General features: G+C 34.4%; 1 long non-coding RNA gene across 2 annotated transcripts; it reads left to right on the plus strand.

Moving 5' to 3' along the window:
• The first annotated feature begins 242 nt into the window (after window positions 1-242).
• On the plus strand, window positions 243-3216 carry LOC113301894. 2 transcript variants are annotated; one of them, XR_003336530.1, is made up of 4 exons: window positions 243-607; window positions 826-964; window positions 1768-1946; window positions 2068-3216. It is a non-coding gene; the product is annotated as an uncharacterized LOC113301894 (long non-coding RNA). The 2 variants fall into 2 exon arrangements; XR_003336529.1 differs by having other exon boundaries at window positions 1768-3216.
• Window positions 3217-8922: the final 5706 nt, after the last annotated feature.

Below are 8922 nucleotides of genomic sequence, written 5' to 3' on the forward strand. Positions count from 1 at the left end.
TTTGAACATGAGCATTAACTCCTATCATTTATTGTTCAAAGATATTCGTTGATACTCAAGGTGATTTCTGGTCCGAAAAATTGAAAAGCATGTAATTACGATTTTCATCAATGCTTATATAACAGTAGTGTTTGCTGTGTCGCCCAGCGACCAGAATATATAAGAAATTCTAACTACCGGCTGAGATCTGCTGGCCGTCCCATGCTCTGTGTATTAATTTTTATTTTTTTTGAAGGGGAAAAGCCTTGTGTGTTGATTCCGTGTCTTAAAAGCGGATCATAAACTTTTATTAAAAAAGAAAAAGATCATAAATTAGGTTTTTATTGTATGTAACGCACAGGTAGGTGCTTTTCATTGGGTTTTCATTCATGTTCCAATTAACATCTCATCATGTTCCTGAGTAATTTTTTCCACTTACTTCCATATTCCATAACGTATCATATGCCCTTTATGCCTTTCTATTCTCTCTTCAATAGAAGAAGGTATTCTCAATCCATATTGAATTTTGCATGCTTCTCAAAAAAAAACACGCTCATCCTCATTAATCGGATCCTCTCTATATAATGGCTAATTCCAATGGAGATCATCATCAGTTCCAATCGAACATGTAGGTCTTCTTTCCCTAGCTTCCAATTTCGTTTACTTTCTATACTGTGATTATTTTTCTGTTCATTCATCCAAAATAGCTGAAATTTACGATTCCAAATTCTGTTAAAAGTTTGTGTTTTGGTTTTTGGTTTTCCCTTCCTAATGTTAAATTTCCCCAATTTTTATAAAATCGTTCATTAGGTCTGACTATATCTATTAGCACTATGTTTGAATTAGGTTTATTAGGTTTCTGATGGATTTTGTTTTCCACGGGATGGAAGAGTTATGAAGTAGTTGTTCTGCATGGGATGGTGAATACCATGTTTCAGAGATTGCTGGTGCGGATGCACAAGTCATACAGATGCAGTAAAATGAGGTTAGTTAAATTCGACTGGATTTAGTACTAATTGAAGATGACAACATATTTTTTTAGGTAAGCTGTTGATTTGTTTTATGTATTTATTTCCATAAATTCAAAGATTAATCTTTATTCTAGGAGTCCTTATTTCGTAAGTCATTGTATATTTGATTATTATTTTTTTGGATTCAAGAACCCTCTTTTCTATCATTAGGCCTTAGATTATGTTGTAACCAGTAACTAAGATAAACTACTATCTGCCTCTATGTTGTCAACTTGGGTAAGTTGTTGTCGAACAGTTTAGTTTTTGATCGTTCCGCAAGGCAGAAAGTTAAGTAGTTACCATCACATAGTTACAAGTTTATTACAAGTGTTAAAACTGCCTTTCCTTGATTCACGGTCCACAAATCTCTTTGTTCTCATAATTGTTTAGCTACTGCAATGCTTATTGTGAATTTTAGGAGTAGAACACTGATGCTATAATTGTGTCGTTGTTCATTAAAATTTAGTTTTTAGTGTTGTCGTTGTGGATACGGTTGATACCGTCACGCTTTTTTATAATTTTTAATAAATCTTTTATATTATAATACTATAATAGGTGGTTGAGTTTTCCCTTCATAGTATTTATTTTGTACTATCACACATCCATCCAGCTAAGTTTGAGGAAAAATATGAAGTGAGTTAGGTGATTCAAATTCCCCAACCAAAACTATTCAAAAGAAATTACTTATTGTTAAACTTCATAATTGTAATTTTTGTTTTTCAGATTTCGTATGCTTATGAAAAACATCTCTTATGATATCTTTCTTTGTTTATTGTAGTGTCCAGTTGACTAAAGCCAAAGTAAGCTAAAGCGTTTTGATCTGATGAGAAATGGGGGCAGGGTAGGGTGGGCGATATTTTTCGATGACCAGATGTGCATTCAGATTTATTTGTTGAAGGATGTTGTAAGCTATATCTTTCAAGCTCGAATTGATATCATGCTTGACTATTTAACGAGGTATAGTAAAAGCAGCATGAAATACTTTTAGAGGGTTTACCATTTTGTTTATTGTTTTGTTAACTCTGGACCATCATGTTTCCATAGTTCTGTAACTTAGGATCATTATCAACATTTTCAGGCAAGCCTTGGTAATGCAGTTTTCATGGTGTCAAGTTTAACTTTGCATGACCGGTAGCTTCTCTATACCCCTGACTGGCCTATAGAAATTTTGTCAATGCAATTACGAAAACTTCTCAAGTAGGATTGGTTCCATTGTATCCTCATCCAATAGGAAGAGAAAGGCCGGACATAAAAATTCGTCTTGGATGACGTAAATCTAGCCTCTGGAATTTCTGGAACTCACCACTCCAAAATCATTTCGTTGGTCTTTAAGTAACTGTGTAGTACATCTTTATTTTGGGAAGGATGGCATCAACTATTTGTTTTACAGGAACAATCAATTTCGACTGTCATAACTTCGATGGCAAACATGTTACCTCAGGTTTGCTTCCATTTCATATATCAACTTTATGGATTCAATTTCGAGGAATGATAACTTTATATGGTTAATTTGTTGATGTCTTTTCACATATATTCTTGCCGGTACAGCTCAGTTGAAATTGCTATTATTTTTTCATATTAATTTGCAAGAAAAATTTACAGAACATTCATTTTCCCTTGATTTAGAATGCTTTTCCTAGAAGGAAATAAAAAAAAAAGGTACCTTAGATGCTTTTAAGATAACTTTAAAAAAAAATTGTTGTTTGTCACGTTGATTCAGAAGATGAAGATTTGGCGAAGTCTACTAGGATATGTTGTGTATTTCTCTTTTATATATTTGTATTACAACAGTTTTAAGCTTCAATGTTTATGCGAGTGTTCTTCTTATCTCATCTGAAGCTACTATCCGAGAAGCTTACAAAACATCTTTATAGTTTTCCGCAGAAATATCTTCTTTAGCAATGGGCAGTTGCTGCTGTTGATGACGAGAAGTTGCTGAATGATGCCATTAGATCTTTAAGTTCGCACCATTTTTTGTTTGATAAACTTTTGTTGCTATATTATTTGGAATTGGCAAAAAAGTGACGTTAGGTTACATGGTAGGTCCTACAGTACCTGTTGGATGGGAATTCTGTAGGTCCTTGGACTACTATCCGCCAGGTGCTCCACTTTCTTTATTTCATTTAGTATTGTATGGAATTTGGAAATATGTGGGTATTTAGAGCAGATAATATCTTCTTTTTTTTTTTGAAAATAAATGGATTTATATTAATAAATCATTTGCCAAGCGACTGGAACTTGATTATTAAAGGTTGTCCTAGGCAGGGATATGTCTTCAACATCAGCCCAAATCACCAGCACGATAAGAAGTACATATGAAATAAAACTGAAAACTTGGAAAGGACTGGTTTTTGTTGCCTCATTAAAAACCCTGTCAAGGAAAAAACCCATTGTGGTAAACCCTTGGCTAAGGAAAAGAGTGCAACGCTGAAAGTCCATAAAACTATACCAAAACTACCAAGAAAGACAAAATTACATTTATAATTTCTCAAGTTCATTGAAAATCTTCGCTCTCCATCGATACCCAATGAGCTGTCTTCTAATGCTGGTCGTATGTATGTCGCCACAAGCAAGTTGTGGAAGATGAGTGTCTTCACTCGCGATAAAACTATCAATGTATGGTCCTGGTCCTGAGCCCTTCTACCAATAACAAGATTAACAGAAGTGTCACGATGGCTTATGCAGGATAAATAATTCGTCCTCGTGGCGATTGTAGATGCCCTTTTAGGCTTTTCTGCAATCAAGAACTTATAAAATGAGAAATGTATCTCCAAAGAAATACAAGTAGAAAGGTCACAATTTATAAAACCGGACCCAGACGATACATAACCAACATTGATTTCAACATCATGTTGTTTCACAGGATCAGTCATATTCTTTGAAAGGAAGAATTCCCAACGGCTACACTAAATACTACGATATTCGGATGATAAGGAAGCGTTACGAACGTCCTGGCAAGATTAAATCTATATAACCTATAACTAAAAAGCTACTAACACTGTACAAGATAAAGGAAAAATAAAAGCAAAAACAAAAGTCCTAGCAAGGCTTAAATACCAGAAACAGAGAGAGGGAGGGCAAATTAAAAAGATAAAACAAAATACAACAGAAAAAACTACAAAAGGAATTCTAGTAACCCACTAAATCTACTAAAAAAGATGATAATAATCACTGGACAGAATGATAAGTCTCTGAGGACATCCACAGTCATGACCAAATTCGGGGACTATACCCAAATTTGGTCCAAAAACCAGCCATAGTGGAAGGGACTAAAGCTATATATGGTATGGAAAACTAGGGTTTGAGACTAAATGTAGTCACTAACCAGACCAAATCAACATATAGTGGGACGCATGTATTAATAGCGTTTGAGATTAGGCGCAAGTATAATGAACGTTTGTATCCAGGCGGAAATAAAACCAACGTTTGAATGGGGCGCAGTTATTAGCTCCCCCAGCCAAACTCATATAATACCTGCGCCTCACACCAGGCGTGGTTAATATATCCGCCCAAAATGGGGATTTGTGTGTTTGTCGTGTACAACGTCCCATGAAACGCATCTTTTATCCCCGTCTCACTCCATGCGTTTGTAATACTTACGCCCCTATCCAAGCATGCACAATACCAGCGTCTCATACGTACGTTCACAATACCCACGCCTCACTGTCATACGCTCGTTATACTTACGTTTAACTTGGGGCGCTATTATATCGTCCGCCTGATTAAATTTTAGTCTTTCACCACTGCATTTCACCTCCACTATACCCAATTTTTTTTAGCTTTTAGTATTTAGTCCCCTTCATAACTGTGGTTGTTCTGATGCTATATAGTGTTAACTGTCTACTATATATAGTATAAGGGTAAAAAACAAATAAATAGAATTTAATCCTAAGAAAAGTGGCACAACGTATTCTAAAGATCACCAAATCAAAGAGATAAGGCCTAAGATGATATGAAACTCATAATTTTTAGTGTGAGATAACTAGTGAATCAACCTAAGAGGTATTAAAGATGCCAATCTAATGAACCTGAATTATATACATAGGAACCACAACGCAGTAACGATTTAAAAATAAAAATCAAGATACAAGTGAAAAAGATGGCCCCTTTTTAGCCCAAACCGTGGTTCCGTCAAATTCTACTTTGCCTCCAGTGAAAGCTTATCCTTTGAAATAGGTGAACTTAATTTTTGAAATAAAATTTTGAGAGAGATAGCAAAAATAACAAAAAAGCAAGGGTCGAGAAACAGCTAGCCATTGGATTTTTTCAGGGTTAGCGGAGCGGAGGTGTAGATTTAAGGTTTCGTTAGGCATATATGTGACGACGAAAAACCAAATTACAGACTCAACTATGGAACCTAATTTTCTTACAACTTTAAAAAAAAACTCAGTTCAAATCTAGGCCAAGGTCAGAAAATAGGGGGGCCCTATATAAAAAAATCCCAAGGGTGCAGACCATGACTTAGAGAGCCAATCGGGGAACCACAAGGAAGACAATAAGGATTTAAGAAAACAAAGGACACATACATTATAGTTCTTAAAATTGTTAGACCAGCAAACCTTCTAAAGCAAAACAGAAGAAAACATTCAAACCAAACTACAGACCCACTGGCTAAAATAACAATCAGCATAAAATATGGCTTAACTAGACCCCTACAAAAGTCCAGTTAACCACCTAAAATTAACTGAGATTCATGAAAATGTTTTGAAGATTAAAGGATCCTCAATAAGACTGACTAAAGAAAATGATGAACATTTTTCAAGAACTTGAAAGAAGACTTAGAAAGATACATAAATTCTTGACTACAAACTTCTTAAAACTAAAATCAAAAACAAAGATAAACTTGCTCCTTAAAGAAAGAAAAGGCCTCCGACTCTTCCCAAAATTAAAAGGTTAAGAAAATTAAAACGAAAATTTTTATGATGAAAAAAATGGCTCACTTAAACCATTAAGACAAATCACATGGCTCACATAAACCAGTGAAAAGAAAAGAATTTCAGTTTGGAAAATTTTAACTAATTTTAGGAAGAGAACATCAACATGCTCATTTAAAACATCCATATAAAATCACCTGGCTCACATAAATCAGAGAAAAGAAACAGAAAAGAATAATACAAACATTTTGAAAAAATTTAACCAATTTTAGGATGAGAACCTCCACCTGCTCCCATAAAACATTCATAATAAACTCATGATTCACATAAACCCGAGATAACAGAAGGCAAAAAGAAAATACAGAGAATTTTGGAAATTTTTGTACCAATTTTAGGATGAGAACATCGTCATGCTCGTATAAAACATCCAAACAAAGACACGAGGCTCACATAAATTACAGATAAAGGGGGAGAAAGGAAAATGTAAAGAAAATTATAGGAATTTTAACCATTTTTAAGAAGAAAGCACCAAACAATTTCAACATAGCTGGGAAACAAAAGCCGAAGACACTCTTCATCACAAGATAAATCTGATTTTTTTTATTTTTTTTTAATCGGAACAGACTAATAGAGAAGAGACATATTTTCAATAAACCTCTACCATAAGGAACCCCAAGAGAGAATCAATTTTCTGTTGGAAAAACGATTAATAAAAATACTTTTTAAAGATTTTAATTTAGTGTTTCTTTTGTGAATGAAAACTTATTAGTCCCACATAGTGGAGTTTCCACTCTTTAGTTGTTTTTAAGAGACTATATAAGATTTTTAGTCTCACATAGGGGAGGAGTTCTTCTTAACTTGACTTTTGTCAATTATATAAACAAATTCACTTCTTTTGCAAATGTATGGAAAAAGGGGTTGCTCTATATTCTAGAGGGACCCCTATATGGTAAAGGGGTTTCTCTATATTTGAGAGAGACCCCCAAGGGAAAATATTTTGTATTGCTTTCTTTAGCATTCACGATTTTCCTTAATGTTTTTTCGGAGTTGCCAAGCTCAAGTTGAGCATCTACTACATATGCTAGTAGTAGGTGTATTAGGGTGTTTTATCCTGGAGATATCCGTCCTGTGAGGGCTATAGCATCACTCTTGAGTGTAGCCGGACGCTAATGTCTTAAGGACAGCGTGTTGAACACGCGACTCACTCTGTTTTCCAAAGTTTTTCCTTGTTGTTGTTGCAGAGATATGGGGAGCTTGTTCGTTTCGTCAAAGCAATCACTTCCACTATAAAGGAGCTAAGTATCAATAACTTTTTGCTTATTTGATTTTTCTTTGTTTTTGATTATTGCACCCAACATTTTCTAAAAGCAACAATCAAGTAGCAGATCATCATGAAATTGATCTGCAATACCCAAAATATTCACCCCAGACCTGATAAAGAGAGATTTCATCTTCAAATCTAAGTTTCATGTAGTTAAAATAGCCAAAGTATCAGACCCAGAGAGAATTGGAAAAAGACCAGAACTCAGACGAAATCTGATAAAGAAATTTCACAAAAAGCAAAGAAATGGAGAAATAATAGGAATGAAACAAGCACAAGTCATTAAAGGTCGATATGTACTCCTGTTGCTATTGTACCCAATACAGCGGTACCAAAAAACAACCTAAAAAGGAGAAGGGAGAACATAAGAAGAAATCGAAGGAAAAGCAACAAAATTAGATCCAAGGAAATGTCTGTTTTGGAGGAAACAACATCCCACTTTCCTTCCTGATCTTAAAGGAGAAACTAAACAATCATGATAAAACAGAAAAAACACATCCATCTTTCCTTCCTGAACTTGTTCGTTTCGTCAAAGCAATCACTTCCACTATAAAGGAGCTAAGTATCAATAACTTTTTGCTTATTTGATTTTTCTTTGTTTTTGATTATTGCACCCAACAATCTTAAGACATTAGTTATTTGTAATAATCGAAAATGGTTGGTCTTGTGAATCATGGATGTTAATTGTGGAGTGAAAAACAAAAAACGAATTTTTGGTCAGCTGTAGAGTTTCGAATTTATCTCTCAACATAGAAGGAATTTCGATGACCCCTTTTGACACAACGTAGTAGACATCTTGATAGTTACCCGCTTAAAATTTCAGAATTTTTGAAGTTGTAAAAATATTTTTTTGATATTTTACAAAACAGAAAAACGTTTCTGAAAAATTCTGACGAGCAGAAATTTGTTGTTAACTAAATTAATTTTTGTGGGGTAACCATGAGTTTTTTGAAACGCTGATTCAAACGAAGTTTGTATATCTAGATGTTATCTTCAAAACTCATATTTTACTTTCTGATTTGGAATTGTGATTTGTGAATAAAGGTGCATCTCCGAGGGACATGGCTAATAGCCGCATGTGGTTGGAAACAAATCTTCCAAAGATTGCAAAGGTGAGAACATCGAACGCAACACTAAGCGTGGTCTTCATAATAAAGGTATGTTTCGTAAACCTGAATCTAGCATTACTTTAATTAAGGGTGATTTTTATGTTTGTAAATTCCTAGCCATATGGCAATAAATTGTAGACAACGTAAAAACCTTAATAAGTAGTAAGTTAATGCTAATTTAGTTGAAACAAACTAGAACGAGTTCAGTGGCATGATGTGGTAAGCTATTTTAATAACCAATGTGAGAGATATTGATGGGTGGACTTTGTAGCCACTAAGCATGTTTGCTGAAACAGAGACCTGTTCACCTCCTATTAGAGGATAGGGGATGTCGAGAAACTCTATATGAGTAACTCATCTGCAACAGAGGTTGCATAAAAGGAAAAGGTCGAGTAGAAGCTCATATCTGTAATAATCTCACATTGAATGAAGTTTTCATGTTCCGGGCATATGCAAGAATCTTGTATCTTTTTATGTTGTAGATGGTAAAAGATTGAAGATCTTAAGTGAATTTAGAAAACTTGTTGTAACTAAGGGCAGTGATTTTTTAGGCGACGGTTATAAGACTTAGGGTCTTTATAAGCTTAAAAGAAAATCTGATAAAATGAACATAGTTGGTTCTTGTGCTT

Source organism: Papaver somniferum, chromosome 8 (assembly GCF_003573695.1).
Source record: "Papaver somniferum cultivar HN1 chromosome 8, ASM357369v1, whole genome shotgun sequence".
NCBI lineage: Eukaryota > Viridiplantae > Streptophyta > Magnoliopsida > Ranunculales > Papaveraceae > Papaver > Papaver somniferum.